This window comes from Desmodus rotundus, chromosome 13 (assembly GCF_022682495.2).
Source record: "Desmodus rotundus isolate HL8 chromosome 13, HLdesRot8A.1, whole genome shotgun sequence".
Classification (NCBI taxonomy): domain Eukaryota; kingdom Metazoa; phylum Chordata; class Mammalia; order Chiroptera; family Phyllostomidae; genus Desmodus; species Desmodus rotundus.
The window spans coordinates 72,125,096-72,142,478 of NC_071399.1; the positions used below are offsets into that span (position 1 = coordinate 72,125,096).

Consider the following 17,383-nt stretch of genomic DNA (forward strand, 5'->3'; position numbering starts at 1 on the left):
TGACCAACCACCAGCCTCTCTAGTCACATCACTTCCCACATCTCTCTGTTTTTTCTGCCTCAGACACAACAGCCTCCTTACTATTCCTCAAACACGAAAGCACACTCCTTCAGGCCTCTCTGTACTAGCTTCCAACCTGACTGGGATGGTTTTAGTCTAGACGTCTGCTAGGCTTACTCCGCCCTGCCCTTCAGGTCTTGGCACTAGTCTCCTATCAGAAAGCCCTGAGCATCTCACTTATAATCATCCCCCTGCCCCACTTTAATCCCCTTAAATGTTTTCATTTTTCTTTATAGGACTTCCCACCTGATATCCATGTAGTTGTTGATCTCTATACTGTCTCCCCCACTCCCCAAGTAATTAAGTGTACCACTGTATGTTTACTTCACTGCTTTAATCCCACACCCTGAAACAATGCCTGGGGTATGCTAGAAACACAACTTGAAATATTGACTAAATAAACAAGTAGATGGCGTTGTTTAAGTTGTGTTAGCATTGTAGCCACGACAGTGTGTACGATTGTACGCACAGCTCACCCGTACACAGAGCTCACCGTGCAAGGGAAAACAAACCAGTCCTAAGTACTTGATCAGTAGACTCAGGATTTATACATGAGATCTTTCATGGAATTACAAAGTCTTTGGAAGATAAACTTAAAAGATTACCTTCGACCTTCACAGACTAAGGAATCCCAAATAAAATTTGTGCAAAGGGTTCCCACAACATCAGTGAATGAGTGCAAAGATCTTGTCAGAAAGAGGATCTCATTCTTCAAACAACTGCACTGTCACTACTGTTTCCTCCTGTGTACCTTGTCTTCCTCTTAACTTCCAAAGTGTGCACTAATACTGCCTTCGGAACTACTTATAATAAAACATAGGTCATCTATAATAATCTTTCAAAAATCTGAACATCTGTTGAGTCTCTGTCCATTTCTCCGTGGACTAAATACTCTGTTACCTCACTTATGCTTATACGCAATAATTTTCAAGTTCCTCACCATCCTGACCACTTGCATCTGAAGAGACCCCATTTTTTCAAAGTGTACTGCCTTAATAGGCCAGATGAGGTATTTCCAATGCCAAGTGAAGACATTTTAAGAGTTGCGATGTCCAGGCAACCATCTGTCCTCTACCTGCATGAAGTGAACATCCATTGGGTCCCACAGGGGACTGACTTCTGCTAAAAGAAGAAAATCTTTGAGTATTGATATTTAACAGTTTATGAATCTACTTAGTGTTACTCTGATTCAGTCCACATTTTCCCATCTTACCTACATGACTGAAAGGCAAGTTTCTTTTTTTTAATTTTCTTCAATGGCTTGCTGAAATCAAAAAGTCTTTTGTTTTTCCTTGATCTATTTATTCCAAGAATCTTCTCAGTTTATTTTGTATATCATTATCCTATACTTGTACAGTTCTTTATACATTTTTAAATTTAAAATTTTCAAAATTTATTCCTCTGGATATATCCAATGGCTCAGCAACGCGAGGGGAATAGCAATTGTTATAAACAGATAAGAGGGAACTCACAGAGGTTACGGCATGTTAGGTGTATGGCTGGTATTAAATCCCAGTTTTTTCTTTCCTCCTGTGTACTAGGTCTCCTCCACCCTGCTCGACTTCTAAGCATGCTTTTTTAGAGGAAACATCCCTGTTCACTCCACATTAATACAATCTAGTTAATATTATTCTCAAAAAAATTGGGAGGTGGGGGGTAGGGAGATTAACAACAACTATTACATTCTGTAGTTCTTGGAATCCTTGTATTTGTCCTACCACAAAAATTAGAACATTTGATAGAAATAAAAGCAGATTTAATACTGATTTTAGTCCTCATGTGTTCTAATAGACAAATACCTAAATATATTGGGCCAAATTTTGTGATCAAAACACAAATGTAGCCCTGGCCTGTGTGGATCAGTTGGCAGGAGCATCCCGTAGACCAGAGGGCTGCGGTCTGGTTCTAGGTCAGGGCACATACCTCTGCTGTGGTTTGATCCCTGGTCAGGGTGCCAAAAGGCAGCCAATCAACGTTTCTGTCTCACGTTGATGTCTGTCTGTCTTTCTCCCCTTCCTCTCTCTCTAAAAGCAATGAAACAAGTGTCATTGGGTGAGGGGGAAAATAATACATTAAATTTTATTTAATTTAAAACAAACAAAATACCCCACAAATATAACATTATTTAATAAACTAAAGCTACAGATCTTCTTACTTGCATTAAGGCAACACAAATATTAGCCACAAAACTTTTAGGTAATGGGAATACTGAACTATATAACAATGAATTCAAACTCTTGACTTAAAAAACCCCTTATATAGAGGGGAGAGGGTTTTTCAGGAACTACTATAAAGGACACATGGACAAAACCAAAAGGGAGGGTGGAGGTGGGGGAGGGAGGTGGGTTTGGCTGGGGTGGGGTGGAGGGTGGGGAGAAAATGGAGACACCTGTAACTGAACAACAATAAAAAAATCCCTTATAATAGTTAATAAGAGACAAGAAGATAAGGTATGGTGGTATGTAGATAAATGAGAAAATTATTTTTAATCTCTTGGCTTATTAAAATTAAAAAGTTACATTAGGAAGCTATTTCAGCTTTTGATCATAAGGTCAGTACAAGATGATAGGTAGGAAGTAATGACCACAGTCTAACCTTCAACCAGACTCATCAAGAAAAAAAGAGAGGACCCTAGTAAATAAAATCGGAAATAAAAGAGAAGTAACAACTGACACCAAAGAAATACAAAGGATTGTAAGAAAATATTACAAACAACTATATGCCATCAAATTGGACAATCAAAAGAAATGGATAAATTCCTAGAAACATACCATTTCCAAAACTGAATCAGGAAGAATCAGAGAATTTAACAGATTACAAATAGTGAAATTGAAGCAAAAAAACCTCCCAACAAACAAATGTCCTGGACCGAATGACTCCACAGGTGAATTTTACCAAACATTCAAAAGAACTAACACCTCTCCTTCTCAAACTATTCCAAAATATTCAAGGGCAGGGAAAACTCCCACACTCATTTTAGGAGGCCAGCATTAACCTAATTCCAAAACCAGATAAAGACCCAACAAAGAAAGTTATAGGCCAATAACCCTGAACATAGATGCTAAAATCCTCAACAAAATATTAGCAAACCAGATCCAACAATACAATAAAAAGGTCGTACGCCATGATCAACTGGGATTTATTCTGGGGAGGCAAGGTTGGTTGGTACAGTGTCTGCAAGTCAATAAATGTGATACATCACATAAACAAAATGAAGGACAAAAACCACATGATCATACCAACTGATGCAGAAAAACCATTTGATAAAATGCAGCACCCATTATGATAAAAACTCTAAGCAAATTGGGGACAGAGGGCACATACTTCAGCGTAATAAAGGCCAGATGTGACAAGCCTACAGCCAACGTCATACTCAACAGACAAAAACTAAGACCATTTCTCTGAAGATCAGAAAAAGATGGGGATGTCCACTTTCGCCACTCTTACTCAACATAGTACTGGAAGTCCCAGCCACAGCAGTCAGACAAAAAGATATAAAACGCATCCAAATTGGAAAGGAAGAAGTAAAAATGTCATTATTTGCAGATGACAAAATACTGTATGTATAGAACCATAAAGACTGCACTAAAAAACTACTCAAACTGATCAATGAATTCAGTAAAGTAGCAGGATACAAAATAAATATTTAGAAGTCAGCTGCATTTTTACTCACCAATAATGAACTATCAGAAAGGGAAACTGAGCAAACGATCCCATTTATAATTATTTTAGTGTTCTTTTTCTAAGTTCATGAAATTGAAGTTTGCTCATTTTTCTTTCACATGGCCTTAAAGAAACTCACCATGCTTACCAGCACGCAAGAACAGGTTCCCAGTGAGTGGCATACTTTTAAGCAACTCCCAGGGAAAATATAAACTTAAATATTCTGTTATGGATACTGTGTTGGGTTGAATTGTGTCCCCCAAACTGGTATGTTGAAGTAGCTCAACATATTTTTCAGATTTGAACTTAGGGGGAAAATACTTGTTTTTCATACATTAAACGGAAAATAGTTTTAAAATATTTATATTTAGAAAGCACTTTTATGTATAAATTAATATTACCTACACTATATTTTCATGTTATTGATTGAACTGCAGCACTTTTAACACTGTCCAAAATAAGCAGCATATGCCAAATTTCTAAACATGGGAAGTCAAACTTGCAATTGCATTTCAAACAGCTGTATAAACACTTTTCTTGTCAAAAGAAGATAGGTAAAAAAGAGAGAGCCCTGTTAGGTGTTTTGTAAGAAATCACTGCCATTGCATATCTATGAATTAAGTAAATTTAATTTTACTCTTTGCTCGTCCCTGGGCGGCCCAGTCCTGAGTCTTCAAGCTGTCTGACTCACTTCTCCAACGCCACTCATTGGCCCACAGCACCTCCCTTGCACATCCCCTACCCCAACCACTTCACTCTGATCTACTTAACCCCACTGCTGACTGACTTCTGATTTCTGCTTCCGATCCCTTGAGTTTTCCATTCCGGGCCTTTCTCTTGCCCCCCTGGCCCTGATGATTTTCTGAGGTCCACCAGCACAGACCCACTCTCCCCATGAGGGTCATGCTGTGGATCGGTCTGCTCTGAGTCTTGGCAGCCATGAGAGGACCAATCTACTTGGTCTTGGGGACCTGGAGCCATACTTCAGCATGTACATACTAAGCACAAGTACACTCAGTCAGGCATAGTCACTTCATGCTCAGAAATCTCTTACTTTTAAATACCCAGTTTTTTTGTACTTGCCCATACTGTATATCATATAAATAGATGACAGCAACATACAGGATTTAAGAGCCAGGCTTTTGGTTTATACCAGGCACCAAGTTAAGCTGTCATTTACTTCAGTTATTTCAACGATTGCTTTATCTTTCACGGGACTGAGTTTCTTTAAAGAAAAGGACAATAATAATGCCTAGATTTGCCAGAATAATTAAATGAAACAATGTATGTAAAATGCTAAAACGAAAGCACATCAGCTAATGTAATTCTTCCTAATGCAACCTCATGCTGCTTCTGAGTGTGCGCGCTTCAGGTGGGAGATGACGTCTTCTGCCACTGGTGTCCCTCCAGCATGCGTGACAGTGCCTGCACGTGACAGATGCTCAGAAAGCAATTTTTAAAAATAATGTCAAACTTTTGCTCCTGTTTTACATTATTTTTTACTTTTCTTCATTTTTCAATTACAGATGACATACAACATTATACAAGTTTCAGGTATATAACAGCGATTAAACATTTATTTAACTCAAGGTTGCCGTGATAAATCTAGAACCCATCTGACATCATATGTAGTTATTAAAGCATTATTGACTATATTCCCTATGATTTATTCCTGTGACTACTTTATAACAGAAGGCAGTTTTTAAATGAAATTGAATGAAAAGTGCTAATGACACAACATTTATTCGGCTTTTCCATTGTCAAGTCACAGTGAAAAACAAAAAAAATATATCATTTCTGACCTTCCTCAGTCTTTAAGGGCTTCAGTCTAGTTAAAAAGCTTGGCCGAGTTAAAGAGTAGCTAATGTTTAAGCGCTCAGTCTAGTTAAGAACGTACATGCATATGTATTTCGCTCACAGACGGAGTGAGAAGGACTAAGCGAGCAGTACAAAAGTGGGTGCTGACTTGGCAAACACAATTGTGAATGACTTAAACTTCAAACTTATTTTCCTTCCTTGATTTTTTTCTAAATATACTTTCCTCTGCAATTTTTCTTATTTCTTCTTACTCCTACTCAAATATTTGTTTCCATGGCAATATGTTTCCACCTTGAAGTTCCATCACTGGAATGTCTACATTCATTCTACAACTATTTCTCCAGCTCTCTTTTAACTTGCTCCTGCAAAATTCCAATTCTCTACTCTGCGATGTAGATGAACTACAACTTAAGGCATAGTTCTCGTCTTGTCCTTCCTCCAATGCTGTGCAAGAGTTCTTAACAAAGGATAATTTTAAGAACATTTTCATATGTGATAAAAAATATAAACACAAAAAGAATCATGCAGACTCTCAGATGTGAACTACATATGATTCAAGCTTTTTACCCAATACAAAGACAACTTTTTGAGAGCTACTTAACAATTAAAACCAGAAAAAAGGCAGGCTGCCAGTAAAAGAATGCTCCAGCAAGGACTTATTTCCTCCCACCTGCCCCTGAGTTTGGCTAGACGCTGGGTTTCCACTTCCAGGACCTCAGAATTGTACGGGAACCCTAACTGCCCTTGAGGTTTCCCACCGGTGTGCTCTCAACCCTACTCCTATTGACTCTCCAGTGCTGCTGCACTTACTCTAAGGTCCTCAGATTTGAGTGGTGCTGCCCAAGTCCCGAAGACCCGGAACACACCATTTCTTCTGAATCGAAGGTCACCTTGACTGTTCTGGAAACCAGTCACAGTGTAGAGAACACCTGCCATATGCCACATGCTAAATAGGTGTCCTGTAGATGGACTGTGGTATAACACACAGAGCAGGTCCTCCTCTGGGCTTCGGGGAGCCAATGGAAGTCTTTGTAACTAACCCTGGAGTGCGGCCGGGATGAGGGAGGTGTCCAGAAGCCAAAGGATCACTTTCAGGAAAACTTCCAAGTTAACAGAGGACTCACAGATTAAGTTCTGATGTTTCTTCAAGAATTCTAATGCAGAAAGCTCCTAACTAAGCGAGATTTACCATTAGAATTTCTAGAATTGTTACCCACAATAGGATTAACGCCCCAGAACATTTTCTGACCCCATGACAGAATTTGACTGTTACGGCGAGACCTAACACGGACCGCACCGTGAGGACCTATGTGTATGATCTCCTAGATGGAATGGAGACGACCCGGATTTTCTCTGTTGACACTGCTTAGCTTCTTTTTCTTTCTTTTTTCTTTTTTTAAGTGAGAGGAAGGGAGAGAGAGAGAAACATCAGTGTGAGAGAGAAACATCGATGGGTTGCCTCCCGTAGGCACTCCAACAGGGGATCGAACCTGCAACCGAGGCATGTGCCCTGACAGGGAATGGAACCCACAACATTTTGGTGCCTGGGACGATGCTCCAACCAACTAAGCCACCCAGCCAGGGCATTCTGCTTATCTTGATATTAGAAAAAAAGCTGTCTCTCTCTAAATCTTAAATCTAGAACAGAATCACTAGAGAACTAAATAAACCTTTTTTAAATGTAAATTCCATAAACACTTAAAGTTCCCTCAGCAAATTAAAATTGGCTGCATCATTTTGTATTTTGCCCTAATGGGTCAAATGATCGTGCTTATTTTATTATTGCATTTTACTCAACTTTAATTTCTAACTACATTATTAACATAAATACTCTATACCGTCCTGAATCAATCCTTAACATTCCATTTGAATGCACCTAGAGTTCCATGCACATCAATACACCCTGAAAAGCAAAACGGCTCCCCGAAGATCTGTAATGTGGGAAAGCATCTGATGTCACTCCTCACACCAGGCACATTCTGGCCCATCGGGGTGACCTCCAACAGACTTGGAAATTTCCTTTGAGTCTACACTCTTATCTAAGAGACAGCCAAGCTGACTGCTACTATCACTACAAATCTTTCTCGCTTAACTTTCCCCAATATGGGTAAGGACGGATGCCCAGCCAGCAAGAGCAGTTACCCCAGACAGCACTGAGAGCTCCCAGTCCCGACACACCCCATCACTTGCCGGGGGCCCCACTGTTGGCATCTTTCCCCTCAAATTCAGAAAAAAAGGTAAAGTACTTTGAAAAGCCTTTTCTTAACAATACAGCACTGTCAATACTGTGGACAGTATTTAGTGCTGTGCATACAAAATTATTTATGCATAAAATAACAATATATGTATGAATTATATGAATATACATATATGCAAACATAATACACACATGTATCTGTGTTTCCTGTTTATATGTTTAAATGCATGCATGTACAGGTATATAACATACATTTAAATACGTATAACTACATATGTGTATATGCAGTGCGTGTGACTGTGTGCGTGTGTGCATATTTATTTTTTTAAACACACTGCAATCTAAATGGAGGTAAGCTGCCTTGAGGGCCAGGCAGAGCAATGTGTCACAAGGAACTCCAATCCAGTATTCAATAAATAATTCAGATGTTTAGTTAAGTCTCTCAAACAAAAAAATTAAATGTGATTGTCATACACAAGCTTCTAAAATGCTCTTTTCCCCATCTTTCAAAATCTGAAACACTTGGCAGAGCTACCCCTCCCCATCCACCAAACTTTGTAGCTCTCTATCCAAACTTGCCAAAGCTCTTTTTAGCTTTTAGGCTCAACCTCCCTACCCCGTGCCTCCCTGCACATTCCTTCAAAATCAATTATTCTCTCACTCAGCAACAAGTTCTCCACCCTTTCAGAATAAAGCAAAGCTTTCCTGCTATTTCACTTCTACTCCCAGCACCACCCTCAAAAGGCATCTTTCCCGTGCTATCCAGATTCTGTATAAAAAGCCACATCAAAAAGGAGCTGGGGAAACGGAGCAGCTATGAATACCTACACAGTATTATGTTTCCCTACCTCACCTGTATATCAGAACACACTTACGATAACATTTTACTATATGTGTCCAGTGGGAAGAACACGGTTGGTTAGGTTTGGGCATCAGATGGACACATATTCTGAGACGTAACTGCTTGACTGAAAATGTTGTAAGTAGAATCAAATGTCATCACAAATGTTAAAAGACTACAACAAATATCTGTTAATAAACACAGGTCTCACCTGCCCCGTCAATTCAGTAGTATCTTAACATTGACTCAAGTTTTTTAGCTTGATAAGTTTCAAAGTAACTCAAGTATTTCTAAAGTACCTCCCCCACAGCCTAAATAACACACATATTGAAAAGCCATGCAGTAGGATCCCTGGACAGCGTGTCTTTCAAAGTTATTTCAGTTGTCCTCTGTACCCTACTCTTAGGGGAAGGAAGTGTCCTCTTGATTTGTTAAGAATCAAAAAAAAATATTAAACCTCTATTAGCACATCTAGACATTGTTTTATAAAAAGGAGCTTCAGAATCTGTGAACCTCCTACTAAGTGTTTCGTAGGTCCAATAATTAGAATTCTGTTTTGAACTGTACAACTCTTTTTATTCATGGAGAAGTCATATGCTTTGAGACGTGCAAAGAATCTGAGGGATTTCTACTGTTGTATAAAGTTGTTTTTTTATACCGAGTTTTCATTTAACTAAATGAATTTATTGCCTGGTTTCAATTGAATTGTTTTCCATTTATATTGAAATACCCTTCAAGGGGCAAATATTCTGAATACATCAAAAATTACTGTGTTCTTGCCCATCTTTGTCTTAACCATTTCACATGTGAACTGGGGGTTAAAGTTGTTTGCTTCTTCCCCCTCCGCCTTCAACGGTGTGTATGTTGGAAACCCTACAGACATTCTCCTGGTGTCATAAACACATCATTTGTGTATTTCAACTACTCTATAGGACAGAAGATAAGCTAAACGTCTTTGTACCCACAGAGAAGAGCAGCCAAATCCAGAGGCTACCCTATTGTCAAAACGTTTTGTGATATTTGATTAACAAAGACGTTGCCAGGTTTTTTTCCTCAGTTATTCTAATTCCCTAAAAAAATTCAGACCACAGAAATACTGCCCACCTTAAGATGACTTCAGCCAGCCATAACAGTACCAGTGGCAGAAACCATAAGTGATTGTTGCTGTTTTGCAAACAAGGTAAACAGTTCACCAGTTTCCCCATATCTCCAGAGAATTCACAAGTTCGGTTTGTGGCTAAGCAAAAAGGCACTTGCCAGAGACAAAAAGAAAAATTTTTATTTTGGAGATTAAGTTATTATTGATACTATTTCTATTTTAGAAAACTTAAGTTAAAATTATCATCGTCTCAGTAGTTCAGACAGAAACATATTTTAAAAAAACATTATTTAAATATTTAAATAAATATTACTCTCCTTTAGTTAGACTCCCTCTCTCTCTCTCTCTCACACACACACACCATATTTGCGAGACAATTTTTTTCCATCTTAAAAAAACAAAATGCCAACTAAAGAAATTACTCACTAGAGTCTTTGCCTTGATTCTTAGCTAACATTCACTTTCATACACACTCATCTCTGACTGCTGAGGGGCGACGATGGCAGAGAAATGGCGCTGCCCAAGGGAAATCAGAGATGGGTTAGAAAACCGAGGGGGGAAATGGGCCAGGAGAATAGTGTGACATGGAATTTGCTCATTTGTTTTGTTTTGTTCAGGGTGGGGAGAGGCAATCCATCTTTCCTTACAGCCAGGAGAAAGGAGGACTCTGCTCCATCCATGTCAGAGGTGAAAGAGTTGGGGTTCTATGTAGCAACATCTTGACACTATCTCTCGGGAACATAAACAAAGAATCTTAGATTTCTATCAGGCTGAATAAATGTTTAAAAAAAACATTTGTTGAGAACCCACTTTATGCATTGTCATAGAAACTGTACAGACTTCAGCTCACCCAAAAGACCTCTGTTGAAACTTAAAAAAAAAAAAGACACCTCTTTCAGTGAGTAATTAGGGCTCCTGAGGGGCCAGGAGAGCAGAGAGACTATTGAACCCAGCTCCCCTCTGCAGGGGACACTTGGTGCCGCTTGGCCGCCTGCTGACAGGCTTGCAGAGGTGAATCGGAATCCAACATCACAGTTTCACTGCAGTAACGAGTATCATTCTGTACAAAAGAGGAGGAATCTTTGGAGACATCATTTAAATGCCAATTTCCGTGCTTCCTCTTCTAAGTTATGGCACTTATAACATCAATATTTTAAAACAGTTCAAGTATTTTTTAACTTCTAAATGACTCACTTGTGCTCTTAGTGGAGAAGAGGTAAAATAAAATGTCAATGACCAAAATGTGAACTACTTCAAAGACAAGAGGTAAGTACATTTCTCACGATTCGGTGGTAATTGGCTTAGAACTTGCAAACACGACGCTGCACCTGACAGTGGGAATTCAGTGGGCTCCACAGGATTCAAAGGCTGCTGAGGAAGCAGGCCCACCACTGGCAGCATCACACTACCTCCACTTGCCGTGCAATTTCCTCCCGCCTCTCACCGAGCTGTTAAAGGAATTCCTTGCACCCCTCATTTGCACGCATCTGCTCATCATCTCGCACTAAAAATTCCTAAGGTGTCTCCAGACTGCCCACTGTCTCCAGGTGCCCACTGCCTCCTCTGACAAGCCCAGCACCACGGCCAGGACAGACTTTCCGTGACTGCCACAGCAGCTGTGGGTGACCTGCCATCGCCCCATGACAGAGGGGGGTTCTGTGACTTAGACGGTGGCACCTTAGAAGTCAAAAAGTCACAGGAGCCTAATGAACCACAGCCCGTATTATCTCACTCTGGATCAGCGGTTCTCCAAAATGCTGTAGGCATGAGAGTTACAAAGGGAATTTGCTGAACACCCAGGTTGATTTTTCCTATTCCCAGAGAATCTGACTTGGCAGGTGTGGGGTAGGAACCCAAGAGATTTTGCGGCCATGGTCAAAACACACTGGGGGAAAAAGCTGCTTTCCATGCCCCAGGTTCCCACATCCTGAGATGAACATACCCTCACACTGATTCCACGTGGCTCACCGTCTGTCACCAGCATCATGCTAGAACACCCGCATTTCCTGGCCATCCCTTAGGGACAACTGTCAAACCAAATCACGCTTAAGAACTTAACTACTCAGTTTTCCAATGTGAAAAATGATCACTATACCTGTTCTCTCCCACCTACTCACTGAATTGATACAAACATCAAATTATAAAGCACAAGAAAGCTCTAAGGCATGCCAAGGATATTTTGCAGGTGTACAGTGGAACTCAGGTATAGCACAGCCAACTCTTCAAATAATAAAGTACATCAGCAGATAACAAAGTGTAATGTCCTGAAAGTTGGGTTATACACATCACTTCATATTTTCAGGGTTCTCCCACATATATCTGTTCAATTTTTTTAAATAGCCCAACAAATAAATTAATACTCAAGGACTAAAAAGGTGTTCTAGAAGGATAACTTGTTTTGTAAAACTAATCAGACTAAGTCATTCTAAATAATGAAAGACAGGGAATAAATGGTTCAGTTTTAGCTCATGTGGTTTCTCTGCTTGAATTACCCAAGTAATTGGAGCTATGCAGAACCACGCTAAATTCACTGCACATCTATAGTACTTACGATTTCAGGAAAATGGAGAGTGTTGAGAATCACAATCACACCATTGTAAGAGTCTAACTGAGAATGTGACAGAGCAGCACTCAAATAATTCTCCAGGTCTTTAGAAATAATGCCCCCAAAGTAATCCCATGGATTATGCCCACAGTGTTACATAAAACCGTAATGAATTTATATTAGACAAATGAAACATCATAAAACATTGGAAAGGCTGTGAAGCAGGAAACTCAATTGTCTAACCACTTTCATTCAACACAGCTTTTATGTTAACAAATATCAGTAATTCCAAATTTACCTAAATGATGCTGGAACAGCTGAACAGGCTGGAGAACTCAGTACCACAGAAAGAACTGAGGAATAACACAACTGAGGAGGGAAGGGAAGGAGAGAAATCTGTCACATTGCAAAAGAGTTCCATTGTCCAAATGAAAGGTTGGATTATACCCTCTTTTACTCTGAAGAACCTGCTCTCAGATAGTGGCCTGTTTGACAATAAAGCCCATTCCCACCCAGGTTTTTCCACAGCACCTCCACCGACCCAAGGACATCCCTTCCTGTTCTTCATACCTCCCCTCCAAACTCATACGCCAGGATTGGTCTCATCGCCTTCTACATCAGGTCAGCACTTCCTGGGACCGACACTGACACACACCACTTAAATCCGCGATGCCTTCTGGGGATCTTCTCTGTCCGCAGTCCCACTGGAAACCCTGACCTCTATACATATTGGCAATTGAAATATGTGGACCGTTAAAGTGGTAGAAGCCTTGGATTATAATCTCATGAGCCACTGCTACTTACTATCTCTAGGATTTAGACGAGGGGCTGTATTATCATGTCCCCACTTTTTCACGTGAAAAATGGTGGTCACAACACGCTGTTTCATGTTCTCACTGAATTTACGCAAACATCAAATAACGCATCAGAAAGAACTCTGAACTATGCGAGGGGTACGTACAGATGCACAGCAGTACAGTTGCCATTGTTTTCCTTCAGACTTCAAGCTCTGGAAAAGCCACAAGTGCATCTCCAACACCAAGAAAATGCAAGGCTAGATTAGCCAGAAAGAGATTATTTCATCAAATATTTCTTTCAGAAACAGTGATAATAAAATAATGACGATGATTCTTCCAGACCTGTAATATCAATGATTTTCCAAGATTGTTTCATTTAAAGTATTTCTAGCATTTATTCAGTAGCAGCTCAGTATCACAGAAAACCTTTTTTTTTTTTTTTTTTTAGTTCAGACACAACTGGTTCTGACCCCGAGAGGCTGTGTGACCTTGGAGAATTTACTTAACCACTGTCACTTACAACTGTCCTCAAGGTGAGGTAGAGAGGGTCACTACGGGGTCACCAGGGCGTTAGACGACATGCCGATATAAATGACCGGGCACGCAGACGTGTCCACACCTGGCACACTTCATGCTGTTCTTACTGGGAGATTTAATACTAGGGTCATCTTCCGAATTAACTGTGAGGCTCCTTCAAGTCAGAACATCGCCTTGATCCCTAACAACCTGCACAATAAATTATTCTTTTCAGACTAAATTAACAAGTAAATTTACTGGACATCAAGCTGAGAGTTAACACACATAATGCAATTTGAGCTCAAGTAAGTGCTAAATCGGGTGGGTAGTGATTATATACAGATTCAATAAAAGTGCAGAGAAGAGAGAGATCAATTGGAATACTTTATAGACGAATGACTTCTCTCCTGGGACTTGGAGGATAACCATGACCTTGGAGGTAAATAAACTATAGGAGGAAACAGGAAGAGAGAGGGTATTAGGAGGAAGCAACAGCCAGCAACTAATAAATATTATACACACACACACATATATATTCCTTTATCTTCCCAGAAACTTCATGCAGTAGGTACTATTATAATCCACTTTTTTACAGATAAAGAAACAGACAGAGAGGAAGTAGCTTGCTCGGGTCACAGAAAAAAAAGTTGGAACCAGGACATAAATACAGTCTAGCTTCAGGGTTCATATGCTTAACCACAGAGTCATCAGGGTAAGTCCGGCTATAGTCTGGATATATTTAAGCAGTAAGCTGAGTATATATTACTGTGTCAGTTGTAAACAACAGAATCCTCTCACTAGTTTAAGTGGATATATACGTATATACATGATTTTTTAAATAGCAGTTCAGAGAACCAAGCTCAAATACTACTTAGCCAGAAAAATATATGGGTGGAAGAAAGCCAAACCACATCACAGATGTCTCCTGATGAAAATACTACTACTACTGTCTTCCAGTGTTTGTTGCCACAAAAACCGTCACAGCCTCTTCTCAAGAGCCAGAAGTTCCTGATACTGCACTTCAGCAAAGAGCAGTCTTTTCACGAGCAAGCAGCCTTGCACTGCTACCTTTTCCTCCCCCCAGTGCTACGTGCAACTGACTGGCAGCAGGTCCATACCCTAGCTGCAAGAGAGTCTAGAGATTGTAGGGGGTTTTTGTTTGGTTTGCTTTTTAAAAAGATTTTATCTACAGGAATGATTTTATCATTCTTAACAAAAAAAGATTTCATCTGTAGGAGAGATTTTATCATTCTTAACACAAAGTCCGAATGATAAAAGATCACAAAGTCCTCTACACACACAGATTAATAGGTAAGCTGAGAAGTTTGAGTGAATAATGCCATCCACAGGAAGTAGGATCCGATCGTGCTGGTATGACTTCCCTCCATTTGGAAATAATCTACTCTTTTTAGCAAAGGCCATGGTTGTCTTATAATACTGAGACATTTTCGAGCATAAAGATGTTAATTCATGTAATTCAAAAACTAGGAATATCAATTACTTGGCGACTTTTCCCCCCTACTATTTCAAAATGTTATAGCATAATAAGATGCATCATTTTTCCTGTAAGAACAAGCAAACGATATTCATTTAGGATGCTGGCCAAATGTTGGGTTGGTCAAGAAGTCCACTTAGTTTTTTTCCATCAAATAAAAGGCACATTTTTAATTTTCACCAAAAACTTAATTGATTTGGATATTTTATGTCGGTTATCTTCAGATACTGGCTTTTTGTGGGTAGAGGCTAGGGGGGCTGCTAAACATCTTCCAATGAGTAAGAGAGCCCCACAGCAAAAAATAATTTGGCCAAAATGTCAATAGTACCAAGAACCTCTGCAAACCACTCTTGACACGTTCAATGAGTCATAGCACCTATTCCATATACTAATCTATTTTTTGTATTTCAGTTGCATTTTTACCTTTCCTGAAATAAAGCATAATATGCCAAAAATATTGTGCATCTTTTTCCATCTTCAATAGTAAAATGGCTGCACAAATATTCACCAATTCTGTTAAGTTTTTTTTAATGCATGCTGATAGGACAGCTGTCACAAAACAAGTTTAACAAAATTCTTTTGAATAAAGTTAAAGAGATATGTCTATTGGATATCTGTATGTCCTCTTTGGAGAACTATCTATTCAAGTCCATTTTTCAATGGGCTGGGGCTTTTGGGGTTTTTTGTGTGTATGTGTGTTGAGTTTTGTAAGTTCTTTATAAATTGTGGATATTAACCCCTTATCAGATGTATTGGCAAATATATTCTCCCATTCTGTGGGTTGTCTTTTTATTTTTTTGATGATTTCCTTTCCTGTGCAAAAACTTTTTAGTTTCATGCAGTCCCATTTGTTTATTATTTTCTTTTGTTTCCCTTGCCTAGGGAGATATATCCAATAAAATATTGCTACGAGCAATGTCCAAGGTTTTGCTGCCAATGTTTCTTCTATGATCTTTATTGTTTTGGGTCTAACATTTAAGTCCATTTTGAATTTATCCTTGTGTGTGGTTTAGGAAGGTGGTCCAGTTTCATTTTTCTGCAGGTACCTATCCAGTTTTCCCAACACCATTTATTGAATAAACTGTCCTTAGTCCATTGTTTGTGCTTGCTTCCTCTAACAAATATTAATTGACTACGGAGTTGTGGGTTGAAACTTTTGAATGGTGGCAATATAACTTTATTTTGTGAAATAGAGTGGTTTTGTTTCTAGTTTCTTATGTTTCAGGAAAGTGAGCCACATATGATGCAATACAGTGTTTCTGAATAAAGTCGAAGAGTACAGACACCAAGACACGCTTCTAAATGTGAATTATGGGTAAAGCAGGTATATTATAACAGAATATTAGTACATATTATGTTTATTGTGGAAACATAGATTGACAGAACCATTTTAAAACTGATAATGGAATCATACAGAATAGCATACTTTTGGAGCATCATTATGTTAAACCTTTTTTTCAAGATCTATGTGAATTTACTGTAATTTACATACACATAATATTTTATGTTATGAAATAAGGAAAATTCAGATCAACAATACCAATTAAAAGAGCAGGTGCTTTTTACTGGTTACTTAATGCACAGCATACTATGCTAAGCATTATACATATAATTTATTCTAGCTGAATTCTATACCCTTTACTTACCTGAATTTAAATACAGGAAAATATTTCACAACCTCCTCAGAAACATTTCTGTAGTTCCAAAATGCTGCATAAAAATGTGAACATACCCCGAGGATAACAATCCCAAGAGGATAAAGGTAAAATCTCCGCTTATGTGTATTTATGAAACCTCAGCGTGGAAATCAGATGCCACGGTGGCAAAGAAAACTGGATGGGCAACGGCAGCAAACAGTCATGCAGTGTGAATGGAAAGAGAGAATGTTCTCTTAGTCTGTTTCATGACTTAATAAAACCGCAGACATTAAGGGCTTTGCTATATCGTTGATATTTACTTACCATTTAATAATCATGACGTTTAAGAAAACCATGTCCTTTGCAAAACAGCTGATGGTAAAAGACTGAGGAAATTTTCAGCAAGATTTGTAAGTTTTTAATGAGTACAATATTGACTGGGGAAAATATACGTACGATCTTGTGTGGGAGGAGGCCCTACCTACGGGCCTAAAAATAATCCCCACTCTCTCCTTAAAACGTGCCAGTATCCACTGCATTGTTCACAGAAAACACTTTGCCACTTTGTTGGTTTTAATAAATAAAATAATATACTGATGATCCATTTTTAAATGGCGGAATATTCATCTTTCTACGAGGCCAAACTTGAAGAGACCCGGGAGACTTGTTCTCCTACCTTGTTACAGCTCACTCAGCCGAGGGAGTGGGAGGTTTG

At 39.1% G+C, this 17,383-nt stretch overlaps 1 protein-coding gene across 5 annotated transcripts in view; it reads right to left on the bottom strand.

Annotated features, from left to right (window-relative positions):
* KLF12 (KLF transcription factor 12) overlaps positions 1 to 17,383 on the bottom strand; it is a 417,210-nt gene that overhangs the window by 203,035 nt on the left and 196,792 nt on the right. The window contains exon 4 of one of the 5 annotated variants that reach the window (XM_053916602.2): positions 1,984 to 2,084. The exons of the other annotated variants lie outside the window; for them this stretch is intronic. The gene's annotated coding sequence lies outside the window, so the exon portion shown is untranslated. The remainder of the gene's footprint in view (positions 1 to 1,983; positions 2,085 to 17,383) is intronic. 5 annotated transcript variants of the gene reach the window in all.